This window comes from Rhinopithecus bieti, unplaced genomic scaffold, assembly GCF_001698545.2.
Source record: "Rhinopithecus bieti isolate Rb0 unplaced genomic scaffold, ASM169854v2 scaffold_26871, whole genome shotgun sequence".
Lineage (NCBI taxonomy): Eukaryota > Metazoa > Chordata > Mammalia > Primates > Cercopithecidae > Rhinopithecus > Rhinopithecus bieti.
This window is the reverse complement of record NW_016812402.1, coordinates 991,402-1,002,794: the sequence shown is the minus strand read 5'-3', so window position 1 is coordinate 1,002,794 and position 11,393 is coordinate 991,402. Positions and strand designations below refer to the sequence as shown.

The 11,393-nt window shown below is 36.6% G+C and overlaps 1 pseudogene across 1 annotated transcript in view; it reads left to right on the top strand.

The window, feature by feature from the left end:
• Window positions 1–9,270, top strand: part of LOC108544932 (40S ribosomal protein S9-like) — an 11,998-nt pseudogene extending 2,728 nt beyond the window's left edge. The window contains exon 2 of the transcript XR_001889981.1: window positions 8,564–9,270. The product of XR_001889981.1 is annotated as a 40S ribosomal protein S9-like (transcript). The remainder of the gene's footprint in view (window positions 1–8,563) is intronic.
• Window positions 9,271–11,393: the final 2,123 nt, after the last annotated feature.

Below are 11,393 nucleotides of genomic sequence, written 5' to 3'. Positions count from 1 at the left end.
CCGCGCCCGGCCACAAAAACTTTTAAGTCTATTTTTGGCCAGGCATGGTGGCTCACCCCTGTAATCCAGCACTTTGGGAGGCTGAGGCAGGCGGATCACTTGAGGCCAGGAGTTCGAGACCAGCCTGGCCAACATGGTGAAACCCTGTCTCTACTAAAAATACAAAACTTAGCCAGGCATGGTGGTGGGCACCAGTAATCGCAGCTACTCGGGAGGCTGAGGCAGGAGAATCATTTGAACCCGGGAGGTGCAGGTTACAGTAAGCACCACTACACTCCAGCCTGGGTGACACAGCAATACACCATCTCAAATTAAGTATATTTATTTAGCTTTAAAACTGACTTTGAAAATCTCTTTACCTGGAGAAGTTATTTCCTGAAACTATTTTCTACTGCCTTTTAGAAACACTGCCTTCCTGGTTTTGTTTCTTCTTTGTATGTTGGAATAAACCTAAATGTAAGTGTTGAAAGTATAAAGTCTCTAGAATAAAACATAGAACGTTACTTTTGTAGCCTGGAGTCAGGCAAACATTTCTAAATACAACACAGAAAGCAATAACCATAAAAAAACAAAAATTTATACACTAGATTCATCAAAATTTAAAGTATCTGCTCATCAAAATAATTAAGAAAAGAATAGGTAAGCTTCATACTGGTAGAAAATGTTTGTGATACAATATTTTTGACAAAGGTTTTAATTTCATAACATGTAAATAACTCCTACAATTCAATAGCAAGAGGACAAACGATTCTATAAAATGAGAAAACTTGAACAGAGAACAGCCTCCCAAGGAAAAACATAGAAATGGTCACAAGCCCATGAATAAAGCATTCAACATAGTTAGCTCTCAGAAAATGCAATTTAAAACCATCAGAAGATACCAGTACACACTTACTATAAAAGCAAAAATACCCACAAGTCAATCACTGGGGGACATGGAGCAATCAGAACTCTCATACACTATACTGAAACTGTAAAATAGTACAACCACATTGAAAAACAGTTCGTTTCATATTAAGTCAAACATACACCCACCCTATGATCCAGCATTTTCACACCTAGGTATTCTTCCAAAAAGAATGAAAACAAATGTCCACAAAAAAACTTGCTAAAGAATGTTCATAGTATATCTATTCATAATAGCAAAAAACTTGTAAGCAACCCAGATGTCCATCAACAGGAGAATTAATAAATAAATTGTGGTATATTAATAAGAGGAGTCCTACTCAGCAATAAAAATAAATGTACTACCGATACATACAACAACATGGAGTTATGTCGAGCAAAAATGTCAGGCATTAAAGAGTACACATACTATGTGAGTCTATTAGAAATTCTAAAACAAGCAAGACTATAGTGGAAAATTCATAAAAGTGTTGTCTTTTGAGTGCAGAGGTCATTGACTGAGAAAGAATTTTCTAGGTTGACAAAAATGTTCTATATCTTGATGAGTATTATGATCTGAATGTTGGTGTGCCCCACTCCCAAATTTATATGTTGAAATTTATTCCCCAATGCATGAGTATTAGGATGTTAGGGCTTTGGGAGGTAACTAGGCCATGAGAGAAGAACACTCATCAATGGATTATGCTCTTATAAAAGAAGTTAAAGAGGGAGAGTTCTAGCCTCTTGGGTCCTTTCAGTCACATGAGAACACAGCAAGAGGTGCCATCTATGAAGCAGAGAGCGAGCTTTCACCAGACATCAGTTCCACTGGTGACTTGATCTTGGACTTCCCAGCCTCCAGAACTGTGAGAAATAAATTCCTATTATTTATAAATTACTCAATCTAAGGTATTTTGTTATAGCAACTTGAATGGACTAAGACAATAGGGATGGTGGTTACACTGGTGTATGTATCTGGGAAAACATTGAATGGCACATTTAAGATTTATGTATTTTAATATATATAAATTTTAAATTAAAACTGAAAACAAAAGCAATATTGGAAATAAAAAACAGTTTCACAGAGAAAAGATGTAAACACATGCCACAGACCTAAAACAAAACTATCAATACAAGAAGGAATATAAAAAAGAACTCTACATATAATTTAATAAAATCCCTGTCTGAAAGTTAAGGTAAGGAATTGGATTTTGATACATAAGTTTTAAAGATAAGTTTGAATATCATTTATGACAAAAGATTTCATACCATTTTTATAAGAGAGATATGAGTCTTTTCATAGTATATTGTATTGAAACAAATTCTAGGTATTCACAGATGTATAGTCATTGCACTAAGATATTCAAGAAAACAATTTATTCCAATTATATCTTGCTAATTTGCCAGCAAAATGACTAATTTTCAATCTGCTGTTTCCCAAGGGAGGTCTAACTTGGCTGTAAATTTTTAACTTTTATTTTATTATTCTGTTGGCTGCTCTTGGACTTCACTGTGAAAGGTATTTGCTTGCAAACATATTAAAGTATGAAAAATATCCAGAGACAGTAGCCTAATATATTTTCACACATTTACCTATTATCTCAAGAAATAGCATCTGCTTCGATTATGCTAATAAAATGATTCTGTAACTCCTAATGGATTCTGGTATGCTACTTTATGCTTATTGAAAATAAAAACATAGCAAATTATGTTAATTTCAAACAAATTTGCAACCAATGTCTCATTTATGAAAAGAGCAGCTAGCTACCTTGTTCACTGATACAGGCAGTATCTTTCTCACTTGCTCTCACCATTCATCTAATGATTTCAGGGCTAAGGAAAATGATTAGAATACTACCCAGAAAATAGTCATAGGGATATTGTTACACATAGTACATCTTGAATGGTAAAATAACCAAAAAGTTTCTACTTTATTAATAGAATTACCTACTTCTACATGACCAAACTTCTGCTTGACCTTGTTTTACATAGTTGTCTAATATACTATTTTCTTCACTTATTTCTCCCAGACATCAGCAAAGACATCTGCAAAGGCTTGAAGCCATTCTCCTTTGCCTTAGGAAATTGGTCAGAAATGATTCAATGTACCAGCCCTCTCTCATTGCTACAGTTATATACGGGTCTTTTCTGTGAGCCATGCCAAGCATAAATCCAAAACCACAGGTCTCACCATAGATTTTACATTACTTATGCTGACTTTCTAGTAGCCATTGGGAATACCATAAAAACTAATATGCCTAAGTGGGTTTAATCTCTCAAGAAAAGCTTCTCTGCATTTTCCTGCAACAAAGCCTCCAGGCTACTCTGAGTTTAATTCAGTTCAATTACTGATTCTCCAGCTCCACAGAGATTCCTGGCCAACCCCAATAAACAGATTTTCTCAGGTTGCCTCACACCCAAGCCCTGTAGTCTCTTTGCTCACAGTTACATAAAAATTGTGTTGTTGTATATAACCATCAATCACCGTGAGCAAAATAAATAAATTGGAGGAGCATTCTTGGGACTGGAAAAGAATAGTGAGCCTTAGGGAGAAGAGAATTGGTTGAGTCTATTACTGCCTCAGTTTTAAACTAAAATCCATTACATCACCAGAGGTTCATTCCATTTTGGTGCCTGCCTACCTGTGCAAGATATTACTGCAAAGTAATGTCTTTATAATTCTTTTTCTCACATTAAATTTCAGCCAAGTTGAACATCTTTGGCTTCTTCTAGAATATAGTGTACTTTCTTGAATCTGTGCCTTTGTTCTACTACTCTCTCTTACAACTGTTTCTCCCCACGTACATCCACACACTTACGTTCCCCTATTTTACTGAAACATTTCCTATCTATACCTCGATCTCACATTAGTTCCTTTTTTCTTTTTTTATAATTTTCAATTTTTGTGGATACATAGTAGATACATATATTTATGAGGTACCTGAGATGGTTTGATATAGGCATATAATGCATAATATTCACATCATGGTAAATGGGGTATCCATCACCTCAAGCATTTATCCTTTCTTAGCATTATAAACAATTCAATCATACTCATTTAGTTATTTTATATATTTTTAACTTTTATTTTAAGTTGAGGGGTGTATGTGCAATTTTATTATACAGATAAACTTGTGTCATAGGGTTTTGCTGTACAGATTGTTTCATCACCCAGGTATTAAGCCCAATAGCCATTAGTTATTTTTCCTGATCCTCTCCCTCCTCCCACTCTTTACCCTTTGATTGGGTCCAGTGTCTGTTGTTCCCCTCTATGTGTCCATGTGTTCTCATCATTTAGCTCCTACTTATAAGTGAGAACATGTAGTATTTTGGTTTCTGTTCCTGCATTAGTTGGCTAAGGATAATGGCCTCCTCCAACTCCATCCATGTTCCTACAAAGTACATGATCTTGTTCTTTTTTATGGCTGTATAGTATTCCATGGTGTATATGTACCACATTTTCTTTATCCAGTCTACCATTGACAGGTATTTAGGTTGATTCCATATCTTTGCTATTATGAATAGTGCTGTAATTAACACATGTATGCATGTCTCTATGGCAGAATTGACTTATATTCCTTTAGGTATGTAACCAGTAATGGGATTGCTGGGTCAAATGATATTTCTGTTTTTAGGTCTTTGAGGAATCACCACACTGTTTTCCATAATGGTTTAACTAATTTACACTCCCACCAACAGTATTTAAGTGTTCCTTTTTCTCCACAACCTCACCAGTATCTGTTATATTTTTACTTTCAGTAGCCATTCTGACTGGTGTAACATGGTATCTCATTGTGGTTTTCATTTATATTTCTCTAATAATCAGTGATGTTGAGCTTCATTTCATATGTCTGTTGGTCATATGTATGTCTTCTTTTGAAAAGTGTCTGTTCAGGTCCTTTGCCCACTTTTTTAATGCGGTTTTTCTCTTGTAAATTTGTTTATGTTCCTTACAGATGCCAGATATTACACCTTTATCAAATGCATAGTTTGCAAAAATTTGCCCCCATTCTGTAGGTTGTCAGTCTATTCTGTTGATAGTTTCTTTTGCTGTGCAGAAGTTCTTTAGTTTAATTAGATCCCATTTGTCAATTCTTGCTTTTGTTGCAAATACTTTTGGTATCTTTTGTCATGAAATCTTTGCCCATTTCTATGTCCAGAATAATATTTCCTAAGTTATCTTCTGGGGTTTTTATACTTTTGGATGTTACATTTAAGTCTCTAATCCATCATGAGTTAATTTTTGTATATGGTGTAAGGAAGGGGTCCAGTTTCGATCTTCTGCATATGGCTAGTCAGTTATCCCAGCACCATTTATTGAATAGGGAGTGCTTTCCCCTTGCTTGTTTTTGTCAGCTTTGTCAAAGATCAGATAGTTGTATATGTGCAGCATTATTTCTAGGCTCTCTATTCTGTTCCATTGGTCTATATGTCTGTTTTTGTTCCAGTACCGTGCTGCCATGCTGTTTTGTGTACTGTAGCCCAGTAGTGTAGCTTGAAGCGGGGTAGTGTGATGCCTATAACTTTGTTCTTTTTGCTTAAGACTGCCTTGACTATTTAGGCTCTTTTTTGGTTCCATATGAATTTTAAAACAGTTTTTTCTAGTTATTGGTAGTTTATTAGGAAGAGCATTGAATCTATAAATTGCTTTGGGCAGTGTGGCCATTTTAATGGTACTGATTCTTCCTATCCACAAGCATGGAATGTTTTTCCATTTGTTTGTGTCTTCTCTGATTTCTTTCAGTAGTGTTTTTCAGTTCTCCTTGTAGAGATATTTCACCTCCCTGGTTAGCTGCATTCCTAAGTGTTTCACTCTTTTGTGTGGTGATTGTGAATGGGATTGCATTTCTGATTTGGCTCTTGGCTGGACTGTTTTTGGTGTATAGGAATGCTAGTAATTTTTTTGGTGTTGATTTTGTATCCTGATACTTTTCTGAAGTTATTTATCAGCCTAAGGAGCTTTTGAGGCCAGACTAAAAAGTTTTCTAGATGTATCTGCAAACAGGGATAGTTTGACTTCTGCTTTTCCTATTTGAGTACCCTTTATTTCTTTCTCTTGTCCGATTGCTCTGGCCAGAACTTTCGGTACTATATTGAACAGGAGTAGTGACAGAGGGCATCCTTTTTTGTGTGCCAATTTTCAAGGGGGAATGCTTCCAGATTTTGTTCATTCAGTATGATGTTGGTCGTGAGTTTGTTACAGATGGCTCTTATCATTTTGAGGTGTGTTCCTTCAATGCCTAGTTTATTAAGAGTTTTTAACATGAAAGGGTGTTAAGTTTTAACAAAAGCCTTTTCTGCATCTATTGAGATAATCATGTGTTTTTTGTCTTTAGTTCTGTTTATGTGATGAATCTCATTTGTTGATTTGCACATGTTGAACCAATGTTACATCCCAGGGATAAAGCCTACGTGATCATGGAGGATAAGGTTTTCGATTTGCTGCTGGATTTGATTTGCCAGTATTTTGTTGAGGATTTTTGTGTTGATGTTCATCAAGGGTATAGGCCTGAAGTTTTGTGGGGATTTCTTGCTGTGTCTCTGCCAAGTTTTGGTGTCAGGATGATGCTGGTCACATAGGAAGAGTTATAGAGGAGTCCTTCTCCTCGATTTTTTGGAAAGTTTCAGCAGGAATGGTACCAGCTCCTCTTTGTCTGTCTCATCCTGAGCTTTTTCTGTTTGGTAGGCTATATATTTGGTAAGCTGATTCAGTTTTGAAGCTCATTATTGCTATGTTCAGGGATTCAACTTCTTCTTGGCTCAGGCTTGGGAGAGTGTATGTGTCCAGGAGTTTATTCATTTCGTCTAGATTTTCTAGTTTATGTGCATAAGGGTATTCATAATATTCTCTGATGATTATTTGTATTTCTTTTGGGTCAGTGGTAATATCTCCTTTGTAATTTCCAATAGTGTTTATTTGGTTTTTCTCTTTTTTCTTCTTTATTACTCTATCTAGCAGTCTATTTTATTAATTTTCTCAAAAAACAAACTTCTGAATTTGTTGACCTTTTGAATGGTTTTTCATGTCTCAATCTCCTCAGTTCTACTTTTAGTTATTTCTTGTCTTCTGCTAGCTTTGGGATTTGTTTGCACTTGGTTCTCTAGTTCTTTTAGTTGTGATGTTAGATTAACTTGAGATTTTTCTAATTTTTTTTTTACTGTGGGCATGTAGTGCTACAAAAATCCTCTTAACACTGCTGTAGTTGCATCCCAGAGATTCTGGTATGTTGTATCTTCGTTCTTATTAGTTTCAGAGAACTTCTTGATTTTGTCTTAATTTCATTATTTACCCAAAACTCATTGGGAGAATATTATTCAATTTCCATTTAATTGTATGGTTTTGAGTGAATTTCTTAGTCCTGATTTTTAAGACTAAGAAATTTGATTGCCCTGTGGTTTGACAGACTGCTTGTTATAATTTCAGTTATTTTGTATTTGCTGAGGAGTGTTTTATATGTAGTTATGTGATTGACCTTAGAGTGTGTGCTATGTGGTATTTTGAAGAATGTATATTCTATTGTTTTAGGGCAGAGAGTTCTGTAGATGTCTGTTACGCTCATGTGATCCAGTGTTGAGTTCAGGTCCTGAATATCTTTCTTAATTTACTGCCTTGATGATCTGTCTAATACTGTCAGTTGAGTGTTAAAGTCTCCCAGTACTTTTGTATGGGAGTCAAAGCTTTATAAATCCAGGGTGCTCCTGTGTTGAGTTCATATTAATTTAGGATAATTAGGTCTTCTTGTTGAATTGAACTCTTTACCATTATGAAATGCCCTTCTTTGTCTTTTTTGATCTTTGTTTGTTTAAAGTCTGTCTTATCTGAAATTAGGATTGCAACTGTTTTCCATTTGGTTGACAGATTTTTCTCCCTCTATTTTGAACCTATAGGTATCATTGCATGTAAGACTGGTCTCTTGAAGACAGCATACTAATAGATCTTGGTTCTTTATCCAGCTTTCCACTCTGTGCCTTATAATTGGGGCATTTAGCCTAGTTGCATTTGAGGTTAGTAGTGATATATGTGTATCTGTACTTAAGTGTGTTTTTGTAGTGGTTGGTTATGATCTTTCTTTTCTATATTTAGTGCTTCCTTCAAAAGCTTTTGTAAGACAGGTCTGGTGGTAATGAATTCCTTCAGCATTTACTTGTCTGAAAAGGGATCTTATTTCTCCTTTGCTTATGGACCTTGGTCTGATTGGATATGAAATTCTTGGTTGTAATTTCTTTCTTTAAAGAATGTTGAATATTGGCCCCCAGTATCTTCTGGCTTGCAGGGTTTCTGCTGAGAGATCTGCTATTGGTCTGATGGCTGTCCCTTTGTAGGTAACCTGCCCTTTCTCTCTAGCTGCCTTATCATTTTTTCATTCATTTCAACCTTAGAGAATCTGAAGATTATGTGTATTAAGGATGATCTTCTTATGAAGTATCTTACTGGGGTTCTCTGAATTTCCTGAATTTGAATGTTGACCTCTCCAGCTAGGTTAGGGAAGTTCTCATGGATGATAAACTGAAAGATTTTGTTTCTTATTAAGTTTTTTTTTTTTTCCCCTATGTAAGTAGTTGTTTTCTACATAAATAGTTGGTGTCTTTTTGGAGGGGATAATTGGAGGAGACTTCTGTCATCTTGCTCCAACTCTCCTCTTTACTTATTTTAAAATTTACAATCGCTCTTTCACAGTGGCCGGGTCTTGCGCCCAGGCGCAGACGGGTAAGTGGAGCCAACATGCCGGTGGCCCGGAGCTGGGTTTGTCACAAAACTTACGTGACCCCGCGGAGGCCCTTTGAGAAATCTCGTCTCGACCAAGAGCTGAAGCTGATCAGCGAGTATGGGCTCCGGAACAAACGTGAGGTCTGAAGGGTCAAATTTACCCTGGCCAAGATCCGCAAGGCCGCCCGGGAACTGCTGAGGCTTGATGAGAAGGACCCAAGGCGTCTGTTCTAAGGCAACGTGCTGCTGCGGCGGCTGGTCCGCATTGGGGTGCTGGATGAGGGCAAGATGAAGCTGGATTACATCCTGGGCCTGAAGATCGAGGATTTCTTAGAGAGACGCCTACAGACCCAGGTCTTCAAGCTGGGCTTGGCCAAGTCCATCCACCATGCTCGCGTGCTGATCCGCCAGCACCATATCAGGGTCCACAAGCAGGTGGTGAACATCCCGTCCTTCATCGTCCACCTGGACTCCCAGAAGCACATCGACTTCTCCCTGCGCTCTCCCTATGGGGGTGGCCGCCCGGGCCGCATGAAGAGGAAGAACGCCAAGAAGGGCCAGGGTGGGGCCGGGGCTGGAGACAAGGAGGAGGAGGATTAAGCCCACCTTTCCCTCCTGGGCTGCTGGATTGTCTAGTTTTCCTGCCAAATAAACAGGATCAGCGCCTTACAAAAAAACAAAAAATTTTACAATCAATAATTGTTGACTGTATTCACCCTCTTGTGCTATCAAATACTAGAGGTTATAAGTTCTACCTAATATATATGTTTTTATCCATTAATTATGTCTGCTTTCCTCCACTACCTTTCCCAGTCTCTGGTAACCGTCATTCTACTCTCCATCTCCATGAGTTCAATTATTTTAATTTTAGCTCCCATGAATAAGTAAGAACATATGAAGTTTCTCTTTCTGTGCCTGGCTCATTTCACTTAACACAATGACCTACAGTTCTATCCATGTTGTGCAAATGTCAGGATCTCATTCTTTTTTATGGATGAATAGTACACCATTTTGTATATATATTTCACATTTTCTTTATCTGTTTGTCTGTTGGTGGACATTTAGGTTGCTTCCAAATCTTGGCTACTGTGAATAGTGCTACAGTAAACATGGGAGTGCAGACATCTCTTTAATGTACTGATTTTCTTACTTTTGAGTATACACCTAGCAGTGAGACTGCTGGATAATATGATAGATCTACTTTTAGTCTTTTGAGAAACCACCAAATTGTTTTCCACAGTGGTTGTACTAATTTACATTTCTACCAACAGTGTATGAAGATTTCTTTTTCTCTACATCCTCACCAGCATTTGTTATTTCCTGTCGTTTGGATATAAGCCATTTTAACTGGGGTGTTCTTGGTGCCTTTGTCAAAAATAAGGTCACTGTAGGGGTGTGGATTGCTTTCTGGTCCTCTATTCTCTTTCATTGTACTATGCATCTATTTTATGCCAGTACCATGCTTTTTTGGTTACTATAACTCTATAGTATAATTTGAAGTAAGATAATGGGATTCCTCCAGTTTTATTCTTTCTTCTCAAGAAAGTTTTGGCTATTCTAAATATTTTGTGGTTTTATATAAATCTTAAGATTGGGTTTTTTCATGTCAGTATAAAAATGTCATTGGCATTTTGATAGGGACTACATTGACTCTGTAGGTTGTTTCAGTCAGTATGGACATTTTAACAATATTGATTCTTTCAATCTGTGAACATTAAACATCTTTCCTTTTTGTGTCCACTTCCATTTCTTTAATCAATGTTTTACAGTTTTTATTGGAAAGATCTTTCACTTCTTTGGTGAAGTTTAGTTCTAGCTATTTTATTTTATTTGTACATATTGTAAACAGGATTACTTTCTTGATTTCTTTTTCAGATTGTTCACTTTTGCCATATGAAAGTGTTGCTAATTTTCTATGTTGATTTTGTATCCTGCAACTTTACTGAATTTGCTTATCAGTTCTAATAGTCTTTTTTTTTTTTTAGAAAGAGTCTCACTCTGTTGCCCAGGCTGAAGTGTAGTGGCACGATCTCAGCTCATTGCAAGCTCCACCTCCTGGGTTCACGCCATTCTCCAGCCTCAGGCTCCCGAGTAGCTGGGACTACAGGTGTCCACCACCACGCCCAGCTAATTTTTTGTATTTTTAGTAAAGACAGGGTTTCACTGTGTTAGCCAGGATGGTCTTGATCTCCTGACCTTGTGAGCTACCCACCTCCACCTCCCAAAGTGCTGGGATTACAGGCATGAGCCACAGTGCCTGGCCATAGTGGGGTTGTTTTTTTTTTTTTTTTTTTTTTTTTTTTTTTTTTTTTTTTTTTTTGAGTCTTTATGTTTTTCCAATTATAAGATTATATTATCTGCAAACAAGAATGCCTTTGACTTCTTTATTTCCAAATGGTTGCCCTTTATTTTTTCCCTTTGTCTGATTGCTCCAGCTAGGGCTTCAAATACTATATTGAAGAGCAATGGTGAAAGTGGACATCCTTGTTATGTTCCAGATCTTGGATAAAAAGATTTCAGTTTTTCCCTATTCAGTAATACTAACTGTTTGTCTGCCAAAGATGGCTTTTATTTAGTTGAGATGCAGACCTTTTATATCAAGTTTTTTTAGGGGTTTTATCTTGTAGGAATATTGAACTTTATCAAATGTTTTTCAGCCTCAATTGAAATGATTATATGATATTTATCCTTCATTCTGATGTGATATATCACATTGATTGATTTGCACATGTTGAACCATCATTGCATCCCAGGGATAAATCTCACTTGGTTATAATGAATGATATATATATATATATAT